This window comes from Triticum aestivum, chromosome 2B (genome assembly GCF_018294505.1).
Source record: "Triticum aestivum cultivar Chinese Spring chromosome 2B, IWGSC CS RefSeq v2.1, whole genome shotgun sequence".
Classification (NCBI taxonomy): domain Eukaryota; kingdom Viridiplantae; phylum Streptophyta; class Magnoliopsida; order Poales; family Poaceae; genus Triticum; species Triticum aestivum.
This window is the reverse complement of record NC_057798.1, coordinates 1,269,665-1,296,302: the sequence shown is the minus strand read 5'-3', so window position 1 is coordinate 1,296,302 and position 26,638 is coordinate 1,269,665. Positions and strand designations below refer to the sequence as shown.

General features: G+C 46.8%; 2 pseudogenes; one reads left to right on the top strand and one right to left on the bottom strand.

Annotated features, from left to right (window-relative positions):
• The first annotated feature begins 3,636 nt into the window (after positions 1 to 3,636).
• On the top strand, positions 3,637 to 7,256 carry LOC123039806 (disease resistance protein Pik-2-like; annotated as a pseudogene).
• A 710-nt stretch (positions 7,257 to 7,966) lies between these two features.
• On the bottom strand, positions 7,967 to 13,466 carry LOC123039805 (uncharacterized; annotated as a pseudogene).
• Between the last annotated feature and the right edge of the window lie 13,172 nt (positions 13,467 to 26,638).

Sequence of the window (26,638 nt, the reverse complement as noted above, 5' to 3'; positions counted from 1 at the left end):
GAACCTGTTATGTCCTGCAGCTGTTTAAGCATTGTCAAGTTGTTATGTACTGGAAGTGAAGTTGTTATGCAATGAGATGTTTAATTAAGTAGAAATGTTTTGCTCTCTGTTGCATTCAACAAAATGATAATAGCATAAGAGAGGACACTTCTCTCTATACGTATTTATTAAAAATGCTCGTAATTGCCAGGAGTAGTTGGTTTTGACGAAACCAATTAATCCTAATTGATTTCGCCAAAACCTATTGAATGCACACGGTGAAACGGACTGGCCAATCGGCTTAACCAAGGCCGCCCGGATCCTAATAGGCTTAGCCAAAGCCGATTGGAACCTAATTTGTTTTGCCATGGCCACCTGAAACCAATCGGGATGACGCTGTATTATTTTTGAAAAATTTCAAAATCACGCATTATTTACCGAGTTAATGAAAAAATGTATTATTTTAAGAAATAGCTTTAAGCCTGAGACTACTCATAGTGAAGGGTAATTTAAACTAGTATAGCATACATATATTATTAGTTTATGTTACTATCTATGTAGTAATACTCAATTTATCTATCTCTTCATTAAATCTTTGTCATACAAGCAAATTTGTGAGTTAAACTTTATGTTACTACTGCTCTTAAGAAGTCTGATGATGCAGGCTACCATACATGTCATTGGTGATGTCTATTGGAAGATGCCGGCAAGAGTACGACCAAAATTGGTGGCGTCGTTGGCGATGCCCTTGTCGTTTCTTTGATAGTACGACCAGAATGAACGCTCCTGGCAATTACGAGCACTTTAAAAAATTTGAAAAAAGGGGGAACTGTTTTTGGATTTCGAGGTGCTCTTTGACCGTCTCCACCGAGAGGGAATCCCCCGATATCAGATATAAGCTTGGCATACGCATCCATCTCTTGTGTTAGACTGTATTTACATGTGTATATTGTAACGTTGTATACCACCTCATTATATATATATATGTGATAAGCCACCCCTAGAGGGTTGTGCCGGTTCCCCCCAAAGCCTATTGTCTTATATGGTATCACGCTAGGTTACGTCCGCTTCCGCCTAAAAACCCTAAACCGCCGCCGCCGCCGTCGCCCGACTGCTATGACGTCCGCCGCTGCGTCCGGCTCCACCGCCACCGGTTTTCTGCCGGCCTCCCTCGCGGCACTTCTCTCGAGGCCGCTGGATGCCGCCTCCCTTCAGGCGCCGATCGGGACACGGAGCGTCGGCTCCCTCTTCGCGCTCCCGCCGGCTGCTACTTCGCCCGGGCAGGCGCTTGTGGCCCACACCGCCGCCGCCCCGTCAACCGCGGCTGTCGCGCCCTCGGCCACTGCGCCGCTGGTGGCGGAGGACGTCGCCCTGGCAGGCTTCGCGGCGTCAACCGCGGCCATCGCGCCCTCTGTCACCGCGCCGGCTGCCCCTCTGACTGTCTCCACGGTGGTCTCACCTCAGCCAGTCTCCTCGATGGGATCGCAGCCGCCGCCGCCGTTTCACTTCGGCCATCTCATCACCATCAAGTTGTCGTCGGACAATTACATCTTCTGGCGCGCGCAGGTTCTTCCGCTTCTTGGGAGTCACTATCTGCTTGGCTATGTCGACGGCTCTCTCCCTTGCCCTCCTGCGCTGGTTGACAGCGTGCACGGTCCGGTCTATAATCCGGCTCACCGTGTCTGGACAGGGCAGGATCAGGCGAACCTCTCCTCCATCCAGGGGTCGCTCTCTCCGGCCGTTGCTGGGCTTGTTGTCTTCGCCAAGACGTCCCACGAGGCATGGACTATTCTTGAGCGCTCGTTTGCGGCACAGTCGCAGGCTCGTGTATCTGGGCTTCGTCGCCAACTTGGGGAGTGTCAAAAGCTTGACTCCACCGCCACTGAGTTCTACAACAAAGTCAAGAGTCTCGCTGACACGCTGGCCTCCATTGGACAGCCCCTCACCGACTCCGAGTTCAACTCGTTTATTGTCAATGGTCTTGATGAGGAGTATGACGCCCTAGTCGAGATCATCAATGAGAGGGGCAACTCCACGCCCATGCCAGCACACAAGGTCTTTTCACACCTCCTGCTTACTGAGCAATGAGTCGAGACGCGCCGATCCAGGGGCAACGGCGCCCTCTCGGCAAATGCCGCCACCAAGGGTGGTCGCTCCTCTGCTTCATCCAGGGCTCCTTCGGAGCAGTCACCACCACCCGCCTCGGCCCCTCCTCCTACTGCGACGCTACTAGGGGCTGGCGGTCCACGTGTGTGCCAGCTTTGTGGTCGCGATGGGCACTGGGCCTCGAAGTGTCACAAGCGCTTCCAGCGGGGTTTTCTTGGTCTCGGCAATGACGGGAAGGATACACGCAACTTTGCTCGTCAGGTCGCCATGGCTGATCGTCCGCCGCCACAGAAGCCACAGGGACACACTCAGTCCTACTCCATTGATCCCCACTGGTACATGGACTCTGGGGCAACAGAGCACCTGACCAGTGAGATGGGGAAGCTTCACACTCGTGAACCCTACCATGGCTCCGACAAGATCCACACCGCCAATGGAGCAGGTATGCACATCTCTCATATTGGTCAAGCATCACTTCTCACTAGACATGCCAATAGGAGTCTTCAACTTCGCAATGTTCTTCGAGTTCCATCTGTGACACGTAATCTTCTTTCAGTTCCTAAACTCACTCGTGATAATAATGTGCTTTGTGAATTTCATCCTTTTGATCTTTTTATTAAGGATCGGGGCACGAGGGACATTCTTCTTAGTGGGCGGCTCTGCCAAGGTCTCTATCGTCTGGAGCATCCTGGCGTCGCTCGCGTCTTCAGTGGAGTTCGGGTATCTCCGTCACAGTGGCATGCTCGTCTTGCAATGGCTCTTCGTGCTCATGGTTTTGCATCATCAACTGCTGACTCCTCATTGTTTCTTCTTCAAAGGCCTGAGGTTACTATGTACTTGTTGGTCTATGTAGATGATATCATTTTGGTCAGCTCCTCTCAGTCGGCTGCTACTGCGCTTGTTCGCTCACTTGGTGCTGATTTTGCGGTCAAGGACCTTGGGAAGCTTCATTACTTTCTTGGTGTGGAGGTTACTTCTCGTGCTGCTGGCCTTGTTATGACGCAGAAGAAGTACTCTCTGGATTTGTTGCAGCGAGTTGGCCAATGCCACATCAGAGATCATCTGGGTACAGTCCTTGCTTCAGGAGTTAAGTATACCCCAATCACAGCCTCCTGTTCTTTGGTGTGATAACATCGGTGCTACATACCTTTCTGCAAATCCGGTATTCCATGCCCGAACGAAACACATTGAAGTTGACTATCACTTTGTGCGTGAACGTGTCTCTCAGAAGCAACTACAGATCAAGTTTATTTCTTCCAAGGATCAACTTGCTGACATCTTCACCAAGCCATTGCCTTTGCCACAGTTTGAGACTTGCAGGCGCAATCTTACCCTTCTAAATTCATTAGAAAGTGGCTAAGATTGAGGGAGGGTGTTAGACTGTATTTACATGTGTATATTGTAACGTTGTATACCACCTCATTATATATATATGTGATAGGCCACCCCTAGAGGGTTGTGCCGGTTCCCCCAAAGCCTATTGTCTTACATCTTGTCTCAGGCCATTCTACCAAAATCCACCGCAGCATCAGCATCGGAAGATCGCTCAAGGCAGCCATGGAGATGGTGGTGGGCGCGTCGGAGGCGACGATGAAGTCGCTGCTGAGCAAGCTGGGCGGGCTGCTGGCGCACGAGTACGCGCTCATCCGCGGCGTGCGCGGCGACATCCAGTACATCAACGACGAGATGGCAAGCATGCAGGCCTTCCTCGGCGACCTCAGCAGCGCCGCCGCCGCCCCCCAGGGCCACGACCGCCGGATGAGGGACTGGATGAAGCAGATCCGCGATGTCACCTACGACATCGAGGACTGCGTCGACGACTTCGCGCACCGCCTCTCCCACGACCCCGCCGCCGGCCGCGACGTCTGGTGTGTCTTCCTCTTCTCCACCGCCTACGAGATCTGGACCTGGCGGCCTCGCCGCAGCATCGCCTTCTCCATCGCCGAGCTCAGGCTGCGCGCGCAGCAGATCGGGGAGCGCCGGACCAGGTACGGCGTCGAGAACCCCAAGACCGTGGAGGGCGGCCCTCCCGCCGGGTTCCAGGCCGCCGACTACCAGCACACCGCCCTTGCGCTCATTGGCACTAAGGAGCCCGTCGGAGTGGACGATGAGATGAAGGATCTTGGCGAGTGGCTGGCATTGCAGCAGCAGCCAGCCTCCTCAGATCCTGCATCCCAGACGGCCGCTCCAAAGCAAGACCAAGGCGTGTTGTCCATCGTAGGCTTCGGTGGGGTTGGCAAGACGACCATCGCCACCAAATTGTACCAGAAATACGGTGATCAATTTGACCGCCGGGCGACGGTCACCGTGTCGCAGGGCTCTGACATTGACGCAATACTGCAGACCATACTCAGTCAAGTCATGCCACGATCCCAAGATGATGACGAGCAGCAAGGCAGCGGCCCCTGCGAGAAGAATCGCCTCATGGCTGCCATTGGAACAGTATGGGGCGCTATTGTGCCCAAGGGCCGCAAGAACGACGAGTCGGGAGGTGGCAGCACCTCTCAGACAACAAAAGATCATCTCGACGAGCACTTGGGGAAATACAGGTACATCAAATTTCCATATTGAGTTTCTGTGGTTAATTTGTTCGTTACTAAATTATGGAGGGAGTTGAAAAGTATGCAAGTATATCCTAGCTAGTTTAGAAGGAAGTAGTGAATTGGGAAGAAATGAATGTTTAAACAGGAAGAATCAATTGTGGTTTTACCATAGACACAATCAACTCTTGGAGGATATTGAATATTTAATCAAGATTGCACAAGCTTTATGTGTAAACAGTGAAGGACATGGCAGTTACTTTTCACTATTTTTTTTTTGTTTGTCATATCTGAATTATTGTGTACTCATTTCCTTGCTGTTGATATTTCATAGACAAAAGCTAACATCCATTGATCAGCTACTCATATTTAAGTCTCCTCTTATTTTTACCTCTGCAGTGTGTAAAAGAGCTTATTTAATATTTATTGTTTCTTCTCATTGCAGTTACTTGCTCCTAGTTGATGATGTGTGGTCTGCAACAATGTGGGAGACGATAAAGAAATCATTGCCTAAAAGTACAAAAGGCAGTAGAGTAATAGTTACCACACGGTTTCAAGCTGTTGCCAGTGCGTGCAAAAAAGATAAAGGAGATCACATTCATAAAGTGGTGGTACTTAACAGGCACAAGTCTGAAGAATTATTCAGGACCGAATCTGGAACTAGCGAGGACAAGCCTAAAGAATTATCCATGACTGAATTTGGAAGTGGCGAGGACAAACCTAAAGAATTATCCAGGACTGAATCTAGAAAACAAAACCAGGAGAAAATTCCACCTAGACTCTGGCAAATGTGTGGGGGTCTACCATTGGCCATAGTTACCATGGCTGGGCACGCCGCCTGCAACACAGAAAAACCGATTGAAGAGTGGACTAAGCTTTGCAATGCACTGGTGCCAGACTCCACGAAAGCTCTTGGCCAGGACGGAGTCACAAGGATACTCAGTCACTGCTACAATGATATGCCTGGTGAGATCAAGACTTGCTCCTTGTATCTATGCATATTTCCAAAGGGTCGCAGGGTCAGCAGGAAGCGGCTGACAAGGCGATGGCTAGCAGAGGGATTTGTCAGCGAGAAGGATGGGCTGAGTGCGGAAGATGTTGCGGAGGCATACTTCAATTATCTTGTACGGAGGAAGATTATACGGGCCGTGGAGCACAGCAGCAACGGCAAGGTGAAGAGCTACCAAGTCCATGACATGGTTCTTGAGTACATCATATCCAAGGCAAGCGAGGAAAACTTTGTCACCGTGGTCGGCGGCCACTGGCTCATTGCACCACCTAGCAACAAAGTCCGCCGGCTGTCCCTCCAAGGCGGTGACTCAAAATACGAGAAAACAATCGAGAGCATGAATTTATCTCATGTCCGATCTCTGACCATGTTTGGGAGCTTGACTCAACTGCCTTCTAATTCACTGAAGTTTGGAATTGTGCAAGTACTACACCTCGAAGGTTGCAAGGATTTCAGACAGCATCATGCCAAGGAGATATGCAAGATGCTTCTGCTCAAATATCTAAGCCTCCGAAGGACAGACATCAACAAGATTCCCAAAAAAATTGGAAAGCTCCAGTATCTGGAGACTCTTGACATAAGAGAGACCAGTGTCACAGAGCTGCCAAACGCTGTCTGCCAGTTTGAAAGAGTGGAGAACATACTTGGTGGGAACAAAAGAACACGGAAGGCACTGAAACTTCCCGAAGATCTGAAGAAGAAAACAATGAAAAGCCTCCGCATACTGTCAGGTATTGAGATCGTCGACGGCCCAGCTGCAGTGGCAGACTTTCATCATCTGACAGATCTAAGGAAGCTCACCATTTACAAACTCAACATCAAAAAGGGTGGCAAACTTTTTGAAGACCTGAGCTCCTCGATCGAGTACCTTGGTGGCTATTCTCTCCACACCCTGGTGATCGATGACGAGTCGTCTGAGTTTCTGAAATCACTTGCTGCTCTCTCTTCCCCTCCAAAGTTTCTCAATGCCCTCGAGTTGTCTGGCAAGCTGGTGGAGCTCCCAGGATGGATCACAGAGCTGGAAGCTCTGACGAAGCTGACCCTCTCTGTGACGGCGCTCACTGCCGATGCTTTGCGCCGGTTGAGCAAGCTCAAGACATTGTTCTCGCTCACATTTTCGCTCACCGCAGCAAAGCCGGGCCCAGAAACAACCGCCATCATGGAGGAGAACAAAGAAAACTCTGATGGGGAGATCATAGTTCCGGCTGGTGGATTTGAGAACCTCAACCTTGCTTCTCAGCTCCTTGTGCACCGCTGCTGAGCTTTCCAAAAAATGCATTGCCGAAGCTCGAAAGGCTTGAGCTGCGGTTCAGCATGTTCGAGGGCCTCTATGGTTTAGAAAACCTTGCGGAGCTCAAAGAGGTGCATCTCAGGGTGCATGACGAAGCAGGTGAGTTTACCCAGTCGTTAGTACAAGAAATGGCAAGTGCTGCCAGGGAAGATGGCAAGTGCGCCAGAATTATTGTTGATCAGTATCACGTTTGAGAGTGACCCAAAAGCCAACATATTCGGTTATTCATTTATGCTTATTTCTTCCAAGAGGATATTTATGTATGTCCGTGTTCAAGATGAAGACAATAATATTTCCTTAATATTTGTTTCTAGTTCCTCTAAGAAATTCTCTGTTGTGTTATTCTATTCTGTGTGCAAGATTAAGACACACTATTTCCTTCGTGTAATTCTTGTAAGAAATATTCTACTCCTTAGACATCTGTTTGTAATTTTATTAGACCCATTTGAGTTCAGTCAGTGACTCTGTTTAGTTACCATGCATGCTTCTTGTTGCAAGAAATTGATGCTTCAGGAGAAATTGTTACCTTATTGTTGTCAGAAGAGGAGAAGAAAGATTGTCCATGCTCGGAAGACTTTTTGAAGGTTATAAATACATTTAAATGCTATAGGCAGGAAATTTTGTTGTGGGCAATGAAGGTAAATATCCAGATATGTGTGGACATTTGTTGTGCTCTGGCAAATATTCCCAAGATTCTGATATTTTGCATCTACACAAATGTTCAGCTGCATAATGATTTGGAATGTATTCTTGAGTATCTCTTTTTCAAGATGTGCTCTGTTATTTGTCTTGTGTGCACCACTGTTCCTCTTGATCAGAATAACACATTGTGTATGCAAAGCTCCCAAATTTTGAACAGAGTTGCAATGTTGAGAGATCCGTGCTACATATTCTATGAAGGGTGATGTTGTGACTACTCAATCAGAGCCAAACCCCAATGGCAACACAAATTCATGGTATCATTATGATATACACATTCTGTTAACAAATCATTTGAGTATTTGATTTCATATAAGATCTAAAACGTCTTACATTTGTTTACAGAGGGAGTAGTTTGTAGCTTCACAACATTGCCCTTGAGTTAAACACACCAAGCTTAACAAAGCTGCATAATCTGTCTGAAGCATTTGATAATCAGAGTGACATATTACATGATCCAAACAAATGGTGAATTGCTAAGAAGACCAAAGCTCCGCATCCATATGCAAACTAACATCCATCGACATACCTGCCAGCATAATTAAGAAACGGGAGGCAAAAAGTATATCAGAAAACATCATTTGATAATACTCAACACGTTGCCAAATGGAAATTCTGACATGTACCATACCCATGAGAATGAATTCACTCGGAAGCTAGCACTTCTTTGATTTCAGTTTCGGTTATCACCCTGCTAACATTTTTGACAAATTCTGTTCCAGCAACCCCCATGTCAGCACTTCTGTTGGAGGAGAAAATCTCTCGGTCGCCATTGATGGAAACCTCGATCTGATTAGCATGGCTCGCAGCGTCTTCCCTAATGACGGCAACTGTCTCAGTGACACCGTCGTCGCCTGCATACTGTGAAGAGTAAAGGAGGATCACCGTGCTGAGGCGCTCAAGGAGCATGATACCTGATGGGACTTTATCTGCTGGCCCGCTATACAGCTTTAGCTGGAGCTGTTTCAGATTTGGCATAGCTCTCTCCCAAAAGCTTACCCACGGCATGCGACAGTCAAAACAGAAGACCTCAAGCCTCGCGAAACCTGCACTGCTGGTGATGTTTACTTGCTTTCTTGGGAGGGTAACCGGTGCTACTGTAAGAGCACTCAAGCAGGGGAGGCCTCCGATTATCACCAGATCATTCTCCTCTAGTTTGCAGACCCTGATAACAAGAAGAGTAAGAGTTGTGAGCTGAGCAATCCACCCTGGAACTTTCACAAATCGTCCTGCCACCTTTAGCTTCTCAAGTTGGGGAAAGTATGGGGATCCGGGAGGGGATTTAGGAGAAAGTTCATCGCTCGGATTGGAATCACCATAAATTGTCAGAGATTTAAGCTTGCTGCACTTGCCTACAGAAGACAGTAGCTTATCATTCCGGTCCATGTCAGCAGGTCCATCATACATGACTACTTGAAGCTCCTTTACTTCTTTGGGAATCAGCTCACTAATCTCCTTGACAGCACTTTCCGAGCATTCTCTGGAATCAATGGTGCCCATCACCTGCACTGACTCCAACTGGTCGATTCCTACAGGCAACTTTACTCCGAACCAACCACTTTGACCAAAATGCAGATATTTTATTTTACGAAGCTGAAGAACTTCCTTGGGAAGCTCTTTCACTTGTGTCTGCCTTACATCCAGAGTCTCCAGGCTTTGCAGATTCGAGATTTCTGGAGGAAGATTGCTGATTTGTGTCCGGCTTACATCCAGAGTCTCCAGATTTTGCAGACCCGAGATTTCTCGAGGAAGACTGCTGATTTGCGTCCGGCTTACATCCAGAGTCTCCAGATTTTGCAGCTTACCAATTTGCGGTGGAAGAGCAGTGACTTTGGTCAGCTTGAGACTCAGGTACTTCAGCTTGATCATTAGGCATATATCATCCATAGCAGAGTTCTCTAAATCCTTGCAACAATCTAGATCCAACAATTGTACATTCTTCAGGCGCTTGAACGAAACTGGATTAGCAGGACCAAGCATAGTCACGGAACGAACATTGGTTAGATTCACCCTGTCTGTGCTAGCCGGAAGTTCTGAATCAGAAGACTGGATAAACAAACGGGTGGGCTTCACTTCCACATGTGGCTCAGACCCGGACAAAAAGGTAGCGAAGTTTTCTTTTTGCGATAACTGTCTAAGAACATAGAGCATCATATAGGTAACTTGAAAGGTATCTTTCCCTAGACAGTGAGCATGTTTCACCGGTTGAATCACATTCCTGTTGATGAGCTCGTCAAAGTATCGCCCTGCCACTTCCTCACGATTACAGTCCTTATCTTCAGGGATAAGTCCTTCAGCAATCCATTTCCTAACCAAATTATCCCTCTGAATTCTTTGGTTCTTAGCAGATGCAGCTAAGTACAGCAAGCAGTCCCTCAGAGTTTTGGGAAGGTCAGAGTACCTACATGACAGAATCCTTGCGAACTCTTCCAGATAATGTAATTCCCTAGTCACAGAATGTAAAGACTTCATTATCTCTTGGTATTGCTCCTTTACTTTTCCAGCAGAAAATGGAAAAAATGCTGAAGCAATACTTATTATTGCTAAAGGCATACCACTGCAGATTTCCAAGATTTCATCAACTTCTGCAAGTGCATCACGGCTACTGTCCTCTGAGCCACAACATTTCTTTAGAAACAGTTCTTTGGAATTCTCATATCCAAGAGGCATAATATTGTATATCAAGTCTTTGTTCTTGGAACAACATTTTTCAGCTATCTTATCAACACGAGTTGTAACAATTATCCGGCTAGTACAATCATTACTTGGCAAACTCGAAGAGATGATATTCCAAGACTTCACGTCCCATAGATCATCAATTACAATCAGATACCTACCCAAAAATTCAAGAACACAGTGAGGTAATAAATAAAATAAAATAAATAAACAGTATTAGTAAGAAGTAACATAAGCAAGCTATTAGTCAGATGAAACTAGCCCAATTGTAAAAGTGATCAAATAAAGCCAAATCACCAAATGTGGGTAAAACATATCATGTGTTAGTGAGGTTGCTCTGCAATGAGAGTGCGATGATAAAGCTGAATATGATGATATAACAACCAATTGCATTTCATAAATCATCAGTTATCATAAAGTGTCCACCATAATTTGCCACCAAAAAGAAACAGTAGAGGAAGGCTCAAGAACAGTAAATAATCAAGATTAGAAAGATTTTTTATGGAGGATTGGAAAGAGTTAACATAACTACATCACCTCAAAGCCTGCAGAGTATATCGAAGTGACTAACGATTTTACTTACATCGAAGCCTTTGATGTAGTTACTTAAGGGATACTAACTATTTGCAAGTAAAAGAACACGCCCAAGTGGTGATGCATACCTCTTGGTCCAAAGGAAATTTTTTATTTCACGAATGAGCTGCTCTCCATCCTTTCCTCTGTCATCCAAATAGTTTTCCTTGAGGTGAAGATCATTGAGAATGTGCATGAAAACTTTCCGCATGTCAGGATTCTGAGATACAGGAACAAAGGCTCTGCAATCAAATTGCATATTAAGCTTATCATACACTGCTTTCACAAGGGTCGTCTTACCCGATCCTCCGAATCCAACAACTGAGACTATCTTGAGTTGATTGCCCCCCTTGCACAGAATCTGGGTGAACTCATCCCTTGCATGCTCAATGCCGATGATCCCTTCGTCATATGTGTTGAAAGCTCCAACGGGCGGGGCTGGTAGACATTGAACAATATCACGCTGACCTCCTAAGTGCTCAACCAGAGCATATGAACTCTCTGCAATTAATGTCTTCAATGAGGTTAGCATCACATGGTGCTTCAACTCTAGAGGTGGGCATTTCACGAGTGACAGCTTTTCAAGCCGTGTCAAGTTATTGAATGCTAACACCTGATCTAAGTTGTGCAAATAATCGTTTCCAACAATATCCAGTGTTACTTCACGATATGGTTTTGAGAATAGCAACATCTCTAGTAGCTTTACACCCCTTATACTCACATAACTCAGAGTTTCAGTCAAGGGCATAGGAGGCACTAACAATAATTCTGGACAATAATGTATCTGAAGCTCTTGCAGTCTGGGAAACCAATCTATGTCTTGATCTGGTCGGTAATCAATGTGGTTAGAAAATGGGAACTCCAAGAGCTTAGGGCAGTCTCTAATAATCAGTACTTGCAAAAGTGGAAACATATGCTCAGTGTCCCCTGATGGTACCCATTTTTCTAAATTTTCCAAGCCAACAATTTCAAACCAGATTAGCCTGCAATAGCTTTGCTCTATAACAAAATTCTTCACTGTGGCAATATTCTTTAATACAAGTTTACGAAGATTCCACATCTTCCCTACAGAAGGAAGAGCTTTCCAAGAAACACCAACGAGACAGAGAGATTCAAGATCTTCGACAGAAAGCTTATCACCTAGCCATGTTGGACAAGGGCCACAATGCCCTCTAATGCACAACTCTTGAAGGTCTCTATGTGGTTGAAGGCTCTCAAGAACCACAGCTTCCACAACAGGCTCAAAAATAGATTGCTCGCTATCCCAATCTAATGTTAATTTCTTCAAGCAGTTTTTCTCTATCAGTTTTGCTTGAGCTGCTTCTTCTTTTGTATGTACTTTCTCAAGGTTGTAGATGCCCAGCTCCCTTATCTTGGTCAATTGCTCTAGTTGCTTTGGTTCAAACCCTTCACATTCTTTGTTCACTCGAAATACCTTTAACTTTTGTAAGAGTTTGAGTTTTCCCACATTACAAATATCAAGCTCATCATAACTGGTATAAAAATGGCACAATTTGGCAAGGTTGGTCATGTCTTCAGAAATATCAAGACTGCCATCCCACGACTCAAGATCTAGGATCCTCTGTCAGTCCTCTGTCCCTAGACATAGGTACCATAGGTGGACGAGTCCTGAAAAGTTATGTAACATGGACTCCACGGGACATATCATGTTGGGTAAATGAATAACACGGAGAGCACTTGCTTCCAAAAAAAAATCAGCAAATATATTTGCAAAATTTTCATCCATTTCTCCAAATAAAATCAATGTTTGCAAATGTTCAACCTTCAATCTTGTCTTCATTTCTGCCAGATTGCTCTTTAATTTTTCACCAAACACCGCATTATATTCTCCTAAATCCTCTGTGCTCATAGACAAGTGACGGGTGGATGGTTGAATTTCTACTAATTCAGCATCAGCGAGACGCAAACTAAGACAATCATGCGATGCAACCTTCAATGCCAAACCATGCAGCAGGTAGTGCATAACATAACACCGATCACCATCAGCTTCCTCTTCTCTGAAAAATCCATGGCTAACTAACACATTTAAATAGCTCAGACCTATGTCTTCAAATGTTTGGTTTTGCCCACTAGGTATCAAAATATCTAGTGCAATCCACAGACTGATCAGCTCTTTGCTTCTGTAACGGTAATCTTCAGGAAACAATGCAGAATAGGCAAAACATTGTTGCAGATGGAAAGGAAGAACGTCATAGCTATGCTTCAACGCAACCATTATTCCATCGTCATTGGTCTCCCATTCTTTACTTTCTAGGACCCTTCTCCAATGATGCAAACTAAGGTCTTTACTCAGTAATGTACCAACAACCTTTGCTGCAAGAGGAGAGCCCTTTAGTTTCTCAGTAATGTACCAACAACCTTTGCGGCAGGGCCGCCGAGCTGCTTGCCGCTCGCCATCTCGAGCGTGACCCTCACCCACTGCAGCTCGTCCGTGATGGCCTCCACGTTGGAATCCAATTGGATGCATGTCGTCATCCGCAACGGGGGCTAGCGCCTTGGACACCTCCCACTGCACCGCGCTGAGGAGCACGTCCGCGTCCATCCTCAGTGTCGCCGCGCAGTAGACATCCGCGAGCAACTGCATCGAGGAATCAAGAGAGAATCGTTGTGTAAACGGAGCCGCCGTCGCCAATCACACCGCAGAAAAGTACTAATACACGGAGAAAATCAACTAACTGCTTGCCGCAAGAGGAGAGGAGATTGATACATACGTATGCAGACAAACACGCGAGGGGTGCCGGAGCCGGCCGCCGGCGACGAAGGTCGGGGGTTGCGGCGAGAGTCCGTCAGATCAGATCCTGCGACGCGCCGGAGAAAGCAGAGGAAAGTCTCTGCCTTTCCAGATCTGATCCTGAACGTCGCGGTGGCGTGGTAGGTGCCGGGATTTCGTGTCCAACCGGCCGGCCGGCTGCATGATTATTTTACTCCTCTCGGCACGGCGGACGAGATCGAGTCGACGATGAGACATCGGAAGAGGACGCCACTTGAGATTATAAGAAATAAACACTAGGATTATTAAACAGCATCGAGGGCGTCGGCGAGCTGGATGCCGACGAGGAATTCGCCATACGTCTTCACCGGTGTCCGTTGTGTCAGCCATGGCCAAAACCTCCGGGTGACCGGAAAGCAGACATGTCCAAAGGCACTACTTCCTGGCTGATTGATGATGAATGCGACACGTCGTCCAATATGAAAAAGGAGACCCCTGTATCGCGCCCAACTGTAAAATAACCGTCAGTTTACGGTTTTACGCGAAAAAGTAGCCTGAACAGACATCGTATCATACCGCGGCCTGTAAAAGAATTTACGGAACGCGGCAAATCATCGCCCTCAACCTTTAGATATAGGGGATGAGAGGCCGACACGAGCTTGAAACCCTACCGGCGGCGAGATTTGGTGGGAGGGACATTTTCGCACGGCAGTTCCTGCTTTCCCTTCCTTCCACCGCCATCCACCTACCTCTGCGCACTCCGGACCACCTTCCCCGGCTTTTGTATCGCTGACATGGAAGCCTCCCAGCCGTCGCCCGTCACCGTGGATGTCATCCACGCGCCAACCCCTCCGACGGATCTAGTCGCCGGCCATGTCGCGCCCGTCGCCGTTCAAGGCTCCACCGCACCACCCGCAAGCGGCAGGGCAACGTCGTCGTCCAAGGCGGCGCTCCCGCAGCCCCTGCCGGGAAGGCACGCGCGCGCCGCTGCCGCCGCTGCAAATCCGGTCCGGCCCGCGCCGGCGAAGAGAGGGAAGGTTTCAGGTGTGAAACGCAAGAAGCCCACTGTAAGAGCTACCCGGCCAACACCTCCCCCGATTGCCCCGGCAAGAGATACCCCGAGGATGCCCGTCGTCACCGCCCCTGAGGTGTTCGACGAAATGGGCGCAAGGTATGATACTTCGATTTATTCTAGTTGTTTCACTTTTCACCATTGCGCTCGTTCGTGACTTGTTGAGCGAAATTGTAGCGCCGATTTGCATGATGGGACTGCCGAGTTTGTGCACTTGTTGGATGACAATACCGTCGACATCGATCAAGCCCTGATCGGTGATTACAGTTACAATGAGATGGATGGTGGCGTGCACGGTTACGGTGAGGAAGAAGATGAGGTGGACGAGGTTGAAGAAGGGGTGTTCGACCAAGCGCAAGCAAAAGTGCGCGCAAGATCGAAGAACTACATGCAATTGGAAGATCAAATCTTGATTAAGGCATGGGAATCGGTGCCTCTTGATGCGTGCACCAGCACTGACCAAACCGCCAAGCGGTATTGGCAAAGGATAGAGGATAAGCTCTTCTACATGATGGCAAAGTATCCCAACAGGACGCCATGCACCTTTAGGTCATTCCAAGATCGTTGGGATGTGATCAAGCCGATTTGTAGCCGCTGGGCTGCTTGCTTGGAGCAAGTCTGCAATGCAGCTCCGAGTGGTACCGTTGAATCCGATACGTGAGTTTGTTTTCACGTCCCAAGTTGTGCAAATCATTCGTAGCCATCGGAGTGGTTCCATTATTTGACATTGTTTTCATTTTGTAGGACAAAATTGCACAAGAAAGGTACAAGGGCATGGAAGCTTTCGGTGGCAAGTCATTTCAACCAGAGCATTGTTGGAAATTTCTTGCAAATAGCGAGAAGTGGAAGTTGATTGAGAAAGAATCCCCACCGAAGAGAGATGCACTCACCAAGATGGATGATGATGGATGATGATGATGATGGCCCAAGAAACAAGAACAAGACTGATGGAAACAAGAAGGCCAAGGACAAGATCAAGAAGGAAACGGAGGCATCAAGCTTGCGGGACAAGTTAGATCACATGGTCAAGTCCAATGAGGTATTGGTGGTCAAGACAGTGGAGGCAAAGAAGGAGTTGGCCGAGAAGAAGGCTCAAGAGAAGCAACAGAAGTGGCAACTACTCAAGGAGGAGACCATGCGCAAGGCTGCCATTGAGGAGAGAAGAGCCATGGCTGAGGAGAACAAAGCCATGGACAAGATCCTTCAAGAGGAGAACAAGATCATGATGATGAATCAAAATGACATGGATGAGCTCACCAAAGAATGGCATGACATAGTAAGGTTGGAGGTCTTGGAGAGGATGAGGCTAGGCGGAAGAGGCCATGCGTTGCCAAGGTTCAGTGAGCATGGTGGTTCGGCAAGTGGTGGTGGCAATGGTGACGGTGAAGATTTCATCTTGTTGTGATGATGATGGATGAGTGATGATGGATGCGATGCCTTTTGGGCTGTGGCATGAAAACTATGTTCAAATGTCACCAAAACTGTGTTTGAATTGTCGGAATTTGTGTTTTATTTGTCAAAATCGTGGTCAATGCTTTGTGTAGCTTTACGGTTTGAGGGCCAAAATCGGCAGTGCGCGAAACAGAGACCACAAACCCGAGTTGTAAAAAAGAATATCCTCCGGAATATCAAAGGATATTCTTTTCTACCGCTCGGGTTTGAAGGCTAGCTCTGTTCAGCTGCAGCCGACTTTGGCCTTTAAACCACGTTTTCTCGGCCCTTATCCGTGGTTTAAGGGTCGCGACTTTAAGGTGTCTGCTAGAGATGCTCTAACATCTACTATGTGTTTTCCATCGGCTGCACTGAAAAGCAGTATGTTAGGATCTTGCCTTGTTTCTGAACTTCACTGAAGAATTTGACACTCATCTCTGAATCTGCAACTAAAGGGTGCAAATTATAGAGTTAAGAATTATACTCGGCTCACTATGTTAGAATTAATCTGAGGCGCACAGCTGATCTACCGAGGACCAAGCAATCACATGAGGCACGACACGGAGATTTGTTAATGAGGTTCATCGATATGGCCCACATACACATGGAGTCAAGCAATGCACGGAGTGCGGGCGGACACGACGCAGGTTGAAGCATGGTTGCAGTCGGATAATTTCGGTTGGGTCGAACTGGAAAGTCTGATGGATCGACAAGGATGTTTGTCAAAGCAGAAGACGGCAGTGATTTCAGCGATGATGACATAGGAGCGTGATGCTGATGGTGGCTGGCTTCTGGGGCGTGGAATCACGTGGTGCATGCCTGAGGGCTTGTGCGGCTTCGATAGATTATGGCGCGGGGTTGATTCAAGATGTGCACACATGAGAGAGCTTGAAGTCGATGGGGCACGGGGTGGCACGTGCAACCAACATGGAGTCATGTTGAAGGTGGAGTTGGAGTTTGATGGATGACTTCACTCTGAGCTGATGGAGGGGCTATGGTGTAAGTTAACGGAGAGTCTAAGCCTATTTCAGTGGGATAGCGAGAGACACATGGATCAGACTGGGGCCAGTGGTCTGATGGAGACGTAATACTCAGCATCGGTCGGTGATGATCGGTGGTTCTCTGCAATAGGGGTATAGAGTGGTGTGGGTACATAACTCTAGAGACTCGACCAGGCAGCAGAGGCTCAACGCGGTGACAGCGGCAAGGCGTGCGGTAAGCACGGGACAAAGTGACAGACTAAGGCACTAATGGCCAGACATGTGGTCAGACAAAGTGTGCAGGGGTGCTGAAGCAGTATTGACGAGTACCAGATTCAAGTTGGTGACTGGGTCTATCGGTGCTAGCTGATGGATTAGAGTGAAGGAAATATACCCTAGAGGCAATAATAAAGTTGTTATTTTATACTCCCTCCGTTCCAAAATAGATGACTCAACTTTGCACTTACTTAGGTACAAAATTGAGTCATCTATTTTGGAACGGAGGGAGTATTTCCTTATTCATGATAAAGGATTATTATTCATGCTAGAATTGTATTGATCGGAAACCTTGATACATGTGTGAATACATAAACAAACACCATGTCCCTAGTGAGCCTCTACTAGACTAGCTCGTTGATCAAAGATGGTTAAGGTTTCCTAACCATGGACATGAGTTGTCATTTGATAATGAGATCACATCATTAGGAGAATGATGTGATGGACAAGACCCATCCGTTAGCTTAGCATAATGATCGTTCAGTTTTATTGCTATTGCTCTCTTCATGTCAAATACATATTCCTTCGACTATGAGATTATGCAACTCCCGGATACCGGAGGAATGCCTTATGTGCTATCAAATGTCACAACGTACCTGGGTGATTATAAAGATGCTCTACAAGTATCTCCGAAGGCGTTTGTTGAGTTGGCATAAATCGAGATTAGGATTTGTCACCCCGAGTTCAGAGAGGTATCTCTGGGCCCTCTTGGTAATACACATCATAAGCTTGCAAGCAAACGACTAAGGAGTTAGTCATGGGGTGATGTATTACGGAACAAATAAAGAGACTTGCCAGTAACGAGATGGAACTAGGTATGAAGATACTGATGATCGAATCTCAGGCAAGTAACATACCAAAGGACAAAGCGAATTACGTATGTTGTCATAACGGTTCGACTGATAAAGATCTTTGTAGAATATGTAGGAGCCAATATGGGCATCCAGGTTCCGCTATTGGTTATTGAACGGAGAGGTGTCTCGGTCATGTCTACATAGTTCTCGAACCCGTAGGGTCCGCACGTGTAACGTTCGATGACGATATAGTATTATATGAGTTATGTGATTTGGTGACCGAATATAGTTCAGAGTCTCGGATGAGATCACGGACATGACGAGGAGTCCCGAATTGGTCGAGAGGTAAAGGTTGATATATAGGACGAGGGTATTCAGACACCAGTAGTGTTTCGCGGGGGGGGGGGTACCAGGTACTTATCGGGCCACTGGGAGGGGTTCCGGGTACCCCCGACAAAAGATATGGGCCTTATGGGCCAAGAGGGGAAACACACTAGCCACAAGGGGTTGGTGCACCCCCATGTGGGCTGGCCTAGGAGGAGAAGGAAAGAGGGGAAGGGAAAGGAAAGAGTGTAACAGGATTCCCCCTTCCTTCCCTCACCCCCACTCTTTGCTTCCCCTCCGACAAACATGGCAGGGGGGCGCGGCCAAGGGCAGGAGCCCAAGTAGGATTTATACCTACTTGGGGAGCCCCTTGGCCTCTCCCCTCTCCCTCCCATCTATATATATGAGGAGGGGGGCTCCTAGCACACACCAGACAATTGCCTAGCCATGTGCGGCACCCCCCTCCACCGTTTACAACCCAGGTCATATTTTCGTAGTGCTTAGGCGAAGCCCTACGGAGATCACTTCACCATCATCGTCACCACGCCGTCGTCCTAACGGAACTCATCTACTACCTTGATGTCTTGCTGGATCAAGAAGGCGAGGGACGTCACCAAGCTGAACGTGTGCAGAACGGAGAGGTGTCGTGCGTTCGGTACTTGGTCGGTTGAAGCACGAAGAAGTTCGACTACATCAACCGTGTATTGAAACACTTCTGCTTACAGTCTACAAGGGTACATAGACACACTCCGCCCCTCGTTGCTATGCATATCCATGGATAGATCATTGCGTGTGCATAGAATTTTTTTTGTTTTCCATGCAACGATTCCCAACAGTGGCATCATGAGCCAGGTCTATGCGTAGATGATATGCACAAGTAGAACACAAAGAGTTGTGGGCGGTGATAGTCATACTGCTTACCACCAAAGTCTTATTTTGATTCATCGGTATTGTGGGATGAAGGGTCCTGGACCAACCTTACATGTCCACGTACATGAGACCGGTTCCACCGACAGACATGCAAATAGTTTTGCATAAAGGTGGCTGGCAGGTGTCTGTTTCTCCTACTTTAGTTGAATCGAATTTGACTACTGCCAGTCCTTAAAGAAGGTTAAAACAACAAACTTGATGAATCGTCGTTGTGGTTTTATGCGTAGGTAAGAACGGTTCTTGCTAGAAGCCCGTAGCAGCCACGTAAAACTTGCAACAACAAAGTAGAGGACGTCTAACTTGCTTTTGCAGGGTATGTTGTGATGTGATATGGTCAAGACATGATGTGATAAACTTTATTGTATGAGATGATCATGTTTTGTAAGTTATCCTCAACCGGCAGGAGCATTATGCTTGTCTCTTTATTACATGAAATGCAAATGCCATGTAATTGCTTTACTTTATCACTATGCGTTAGCGATAGTTTTAGAAGCAATAGTTGGCGAAACAACGACGACGCAACGATGGAGATCAAGGTGTTGAGCCAGTGACGATGGAGATCATGACGATGCTTCGGAGATGGAGATCATAAGCACAAGATGATGATGGCCATATCATGTCACATATTTTGATTGCATGTGATGTTTATCTTTTATGCATCTTATTTTGCTTAGTACGGCGATAGCATTATAAGATGATCCCTTCACTAAATTTCAAGATAAAAGTGTTCTCCCTGAGTATGCACCGTTGCTACAGTTTGTCGTGTTGAGACACCATGTGATGATCGGGTGTGATAGACTCCATGTTCACATACAACGGGTTTAAGACAGTTTTGCACATGCGAAATACTTGGGTTAAACTTGACGAGCCTAGCATGTACAGACATGGCCTCGGAACACTGGAGATTGAAATATTGAACGTGAATCATATAGTAGATACGATCAACATAGAGATATTCACCATTGATGACTACCCCATCTCACGTGATGATCGGACATGGGTTAGTTGATTTGGATCACGTATCACTTAGATGACCTGAGGGATGCCTATTTAAGTGGGAGTTCTTAAGTAAATTGATTAATTGAACTTAATTTATCATGAACTTAGTCCTGATAGTATTTGCATATCTATGTTGTATATCAATGTCCCGTGCTACTGTTCCCCTGAATTTTAATGCATTCCTAGAGAAAGCTAACTTGAAAGATGATGGTAGCAACTACACGGACTGGGTCCGTAACTTGAGGATTATCCTCATTGCTGAACAGAAGAATTATGTCCTTGATGCACCGCTAGGTGAAAGGCCTGCTGCAGGAGCAGATGCTGATGTTTTGAACGTCTGGCAAGCTTGATCTGATGACTACTCGATAGTTCGTTGTGCCATGCTTTACGACTTAGAATCGGTACTTCAAAGACGTTTTGAACGTCATGGAGAATATGAGATGTTCCAAGAGTTGAAGTTAATATTTCAAGCAAATGCCCGGGTTGAGAGATATGAAGTATCCAACAAGTTCTATAGCTGCAAGATGGAGGAGAACAGTTCTATCGGTGAACACATACTCAAAATGTCCGGGTATTATAATCACTTGACTCAGCTGGGAGTTAATCTTCTAGTTGATTGTGTCATTGACAGAGTTCTTCAATCACTGCCACCAAGATACAAAGGCTTCGTGATGAACTATAATATGCAAGGGATGAACAAAACAATTCCCGAGCTCTTCGTAATGCTTAAAGCCGCGAAGGTAGAAATCAAGAGGGAGCATCAAGTGTTGATGGTTAACAAGACCACTAGTCTCAAGAAAAAGGGCAAGGGAAAGAAAGGGAACTTCAAGAAGAGTGGCAAGCAAGTTGCCACTCCCGGGATGAAACCCAAAGCTGGACCTAAGCCTAAAACTGAGTGCTTCTTCTGCAAAGGGACTGGTCACTAGAAGCGCAACTGCCCCAAGTATTTGGTGGATAAGAAGGATGGCAAAGTGAACAAAGGTATATTTGATATACATGTTATTGATGTGTACCTTACTAATGCTCGTAGTAGTGCCTGGGTATTTGATACTGATTTGGTTGCTCATATTTGTAAGTCGAAACATGAGCTACGGATTAAACGAAGATTGGCTAAGGACGAGGTGACAATGCGCGTCTGAAATGGTTCCAAGGTCGATGTGATCGCCGTCGGCATGCTACCTCTACATCTACCTTTGAGATTAGTTTTAGACCTGAATAATTTTTATTTGGTGCCAGCATTGAGCATGAACATTATATCTGGATCTTGTTTAGTGCGAGATGGTTATTCATTTAAATCAGAGAATAATGGTTGTTCTATTTATATGATTATTATCTTTTATTGTCATGCACCCGTGAAGAGTGGTCTATTTCTGTTGAATCTCAATTGTGGTGATACACATATTCATAATATTGATGCCAAAAGATGCAAAGTTGATAATGATACTGCAACATATTTGTGGCACTGCCGCTTAGGTCATATTGGTGTAAAGCGCATGAAGAAACTCCAAGTTGATGGGCTTTTGGAATCACTTGATTATGAATCATTTGATACTTGCGAACCATGCCTCATGGGCAAGATGACTAAAACTCCGTTCTCTAGAACAATGGAGCGAGCCAATGACTTATTGGAAATAATACATACCGATGTATGCAGTCCGATGAGTGCTGAGGCACGCAACGAGTTTCGTTATTTTCTGACCTTCACATATGATTAAGCAGATATGGGTATATATACTTAATGAAACACAAGTCTGAAACATTTGAAAAGTTCAAAGAATTTCAGAGTGAAGTGGAGAATCATCGTAACAAGAAAATAAAGTTTCTACGATCTGATCGTGGAGGCGAATATTTGAGTTAAGAGTTTGGCCTTCATTTGAAACAATGTGGAATAGTTTCACAACTCACGCCACCTAGAACGCCACAACGTAATGGTGTGTCTGAACGTTGTAACCGTAGTTTATTAGGTATGGTGCAATCTATGATGTCTCTTACCAATTTACCACTATCGTTTCGGGGTTATGCATTAGGGACAGCTGCATTCACGTTAAGTAGGGCACCGTCTAAATCTATTGAGACGACACCATATGAACTGTGGTTTGGCAAGAAACCTAAGATGTCGTTTCTTAAAGTTTGGGGTTGCGGCACTTATGTCAAAAGGCTTTAGCCTGATAAGCTCGAACCCAAATCAGAGAAAGTGTGTCTTCATAGGATACCCTAAGGAAACACTTGGGTACACCTTCTACCACAAATCTGAAGGCAAGATCTTTGTCGCCAAGAATGGAACCTTTCTAGAGAAGGAGTTTCTCTCAAAAGAAGTGAGTGGGAAGAAAGTAGAACTTGATGAGGTAATTGTACCTTCTCTCAATTTGGAAAGTAGCACATCAGAGAAATCCGTTCTCGTGATGCCTACACCAACTGGAGAGGAAGTTAATGATGATGATCATGATACTTCAAATCAAGTTACTACTGGACCTCATAGGTCGAACAGAGCACGTTCCGCATAAGAGTGGTATGGTAATCTTGTCCTGGAAGTCATGTTACTAGACCATGGCGAACCTACAAATTATGAAGAAGCTATGATGAGCCCAGATTCCGACAACTGGCTTGAGGCCATGAAATCTGAGATAGGATCCATGTATCAGAACAAAGTATGGACTTTGGTGGACTTGCCCGATGATCGGCAAGCCATAGAGAATAAATGAATCTTCAAGAAGAAGACTGACGCTAATGGTAATTTTACTGTCTACAAAGCTCGACTTGTCGCAAAAGGTTTTCAACAAGTTAAAGGGGTTGATACGGTGAGACCTTCTCACCAGTAGTGATGCTTAAGTCCGTCCGAAAGGGGTTGACTACAAAGAGTTGTATATGATGCAACCAGAAGGTTTTGTCAATCATAAAGGTGCTAACAAAGTGTGCAAGCTCCAGCGATCCATCTATGGACTGGTGCAAGGATCTCGGAGTTGGAATATACGCTTTGATGAGGTGATCAAAGCATATGGTTTTATACAGACTTTTGGTGAAGCCTGTATTTACAAGAAAGTGAGTGGGAGCTCCATAGCATTTCTAATATTATATGTGGATGGCATATTGTTGATTGGAAGTGATATAGAATTTCTGGATAGCATAAAAGGATACTTGAATAAGAATTTTTCAATGAAAGACCTCGGTGAAGCAGCTTATATATTGGGCATCAAGATCTATACACTACAAAAAAAGACACATCCGTGATATTTTGGGCCGAATGATTTTTTTTCTGTCATGCTTATGTCACTTCTATGACGATAATTGAGACAAAACCCGATCATCATAGATGTGGTGGGCTCTTACTTCCATGACAAAACATCATGACAGAAAATGGGCTTCTCGTCCTAGGTGGGCCGGAGACACACCTGCATGACATTCTTTGGGCCGTCCATGACGGAAAAATTCATGGTAGAAGGGAGGGCGAGGAAAATTTTAGGGAGTTCCCGGTTACGGTGGGTGGTCGGGGCTGAGCGATGCACGGAGGTATGCGCGTTTCTCTCGTACAAGTACGCGGGTGTGTGCGAGGCATTGCGCTCTAACTGAACCCGAGCGAGGCGTTGCGCTCTAACTGAACCCAAGCGAGGCGTTGGTCTCTAACTGAACCGAGCGATTGCACTAGCTACGTTACTGAACCCCGATCGACCCCTTGTTGTTAACTGAACCCAATCGAGGGATTCCTTCACTACTGCTGCTAACGGAAGCCGATTGAACCTGCTGCCTCTTGATGAACAGCGAACGTGGGGGTTGGTTGAATGAGTCGAGACATTCGTGCTTGCGGTTGGATGAACAGTTCCCAGTGGGGATTGAATGAACATCGCCCCATGGTAGTAGTAGGCCGTTGCCGCTGGATGAACAGGACCCCGATCGAGGAGGCCGGTGGTGGGTGGATGAACAGGACCCCGTGGAGGCTCCATGAACAGTAGCCGGTGGAGGCTGGATGAACAGGACCCTGTGGATGAACACTAGCTGGTGGAGACTGGAGGAAGTCGACGGTGGATGAACAGTAGCAGGTGGAGGCTAGAGCGAGGCAGTAGACGATGGATGAACAGGACCCCGTTTCGACCGTAGGCGCTCCAACACAAGTCCGTTTCCTCTGTTTTGCGGTACGCCACACCCCTCCCGATCAACAGGACCCCGTTTCGACCGTACACGGTCAAACACAAGTCTGTTTCCTTCATTTTGCGGTATGCCAGACCCTTCCCGATGAATAGGACCCCGTTTTGACCATACGCGGTCGAACACAGGTCTGTTTCCTCCGTTTTGCGGTACGCCAGACCCTTCCCGATGAAGATGACCCCATTTTGACCGTACGCGGTTGAACAGAAGGCCCGTTTCCTCCGTTCTCCGCTATGCTACACCTTGTTTTGGATGTTCCGTCCAAGTCAGTTGGCTCCCGATGAACACGACGTATTCTGTGGCCTCCCGATAAAGACGACGCATTCCGTTGCCTCCCCATGAACACGACGCAGTTCCGCCGTTCCGACCCAGCCGGTTGGCTTTAATGAATAGGACGCTGTTGCTGCCGTCCGTTGCCTCTCCATGTACACGAGCCCTGGTTGTACAAATGCATGAGTAGGCGTTCGAGACCCAACCTGTATGTACGTACGTGGCTGTATTTTTTGGCATCTACGTTGGGGGCTCTACTACTACACGTGCCGCTGCTTGCTCGACCATGGTTCATCGTTGCAGAGAGACCGAGCGACTAGTATGTACGCACACGTTTGCGACCAGAATGACAACGCTACATACGCTTCAACTAGGTGGGTCCCGACTATCAAGGAGGATAAGGAGGCACTTCCTTGCATGTGAAGTTATTGATGGGTCCGTAATATGGACACACTTCCTTGCGTGCGAAGATGTAACTGGTAGGTCCCAGCTGTCAGGGGGAAACGCTTTTTTTGCAAAATATAGAGTCCCTTACGGTGGGTCCCCGCTGTCAGGTGGAGGAATAATTATTTTACGCGTAATAAGGAGACACTTCATTGCTGCGGCCGTGGACCCAACTATCAGCCTCTCCACGTGCAGTCCTCTTCCGATAGAAGTCGTTCCTTGCGGTGGACGAGGGTGAGGCCTGGAAGGGGACGACGTGGAGCTGGGGGAGACGCGGCAGTGGATGCCCACGCGGAGAGGACTACGAGAGTTGACTCGTTTGGCAGCGGTGTGAGGCTGCCGTCGTCGTGGAATAACACGGGTTGTGGGTGAGTAGACAATAGATGGATGGCCTAGCCAGCGGGGGACGTAGGGTGGGGCGGTGAGGCCTGCGCAGCAGCACAGACGACCACTGGAGGCAGGAGCAGGCGGTTTCACTGGCGCTGGTTTGGGCGGCTAGTGCAAGAAGAGCAGTGATTTAAGAAGCAGGAGGACCGTTCGGTTAAAATCCAACACTCACTGCTGCTAGAATCGTGTAACATCCCAATTTTCAATTTGGATGTTATTCATAGATCATTCATATGCATCCATGATTTATACATTATTGTTGTTGTGTTTTAGTTGCATTTTGATCCAAGAGGCCTTAAGCAACTCAAGGACCAATTTGAGAGAGTTGGAGGTTGCACAAAAATCCAATTTTGATTTATCAAAACTTGGTAAATTGGATCAAATGGTTTTTTTCAAAATTCTTTTCCAATTATTTTAAAATAAAGAGAGAAGATAAAATGACTTCTTCAAAAGCAGCCAAGAAATATTGGAAATTGAATTTTAAATTTTGGAGAGTTTATTTGATTGTATTCGCTAGTTTATTTATTAGTTAGTGGAGTAATTAGTACTATAATGTTTGTTTTTAGTTTAGGCATTTAGGCCAGAAAAATGTTCACTAGGTCAATAATAAGGCCATATAACTACGCGAATTTTTATGGTATTTTTAGGATATTATTTATATTTATTTTAGCTAGTTTTGTCTCTCTGAAAAAATGTTTAAAAAAACTCCTCCGCAGCTGAACTGGGCCAGCCCAGCTAGCCGCCAGGCCAAGGCCCAGCCCAGCCGCGCCGCGCGACCGACTCCCTCTGGAGTCCGGCCACGCCACGCCGCCGCCGCCGGAGTCGGACCCGGACTCTGAGTCCGTCGCCGCCTCCGCTTGCCACCTTCCCAAGCCGCCCGCACCCCCGGCCCCCTTTAAATAGCGAGGACCCCGGCCCCTCTCTCCTCGTCTCAAGCCGCGCCGCCGCCCGCAAGCCCGCCGCCGCGCCGCACTTGTCGCCGCACCC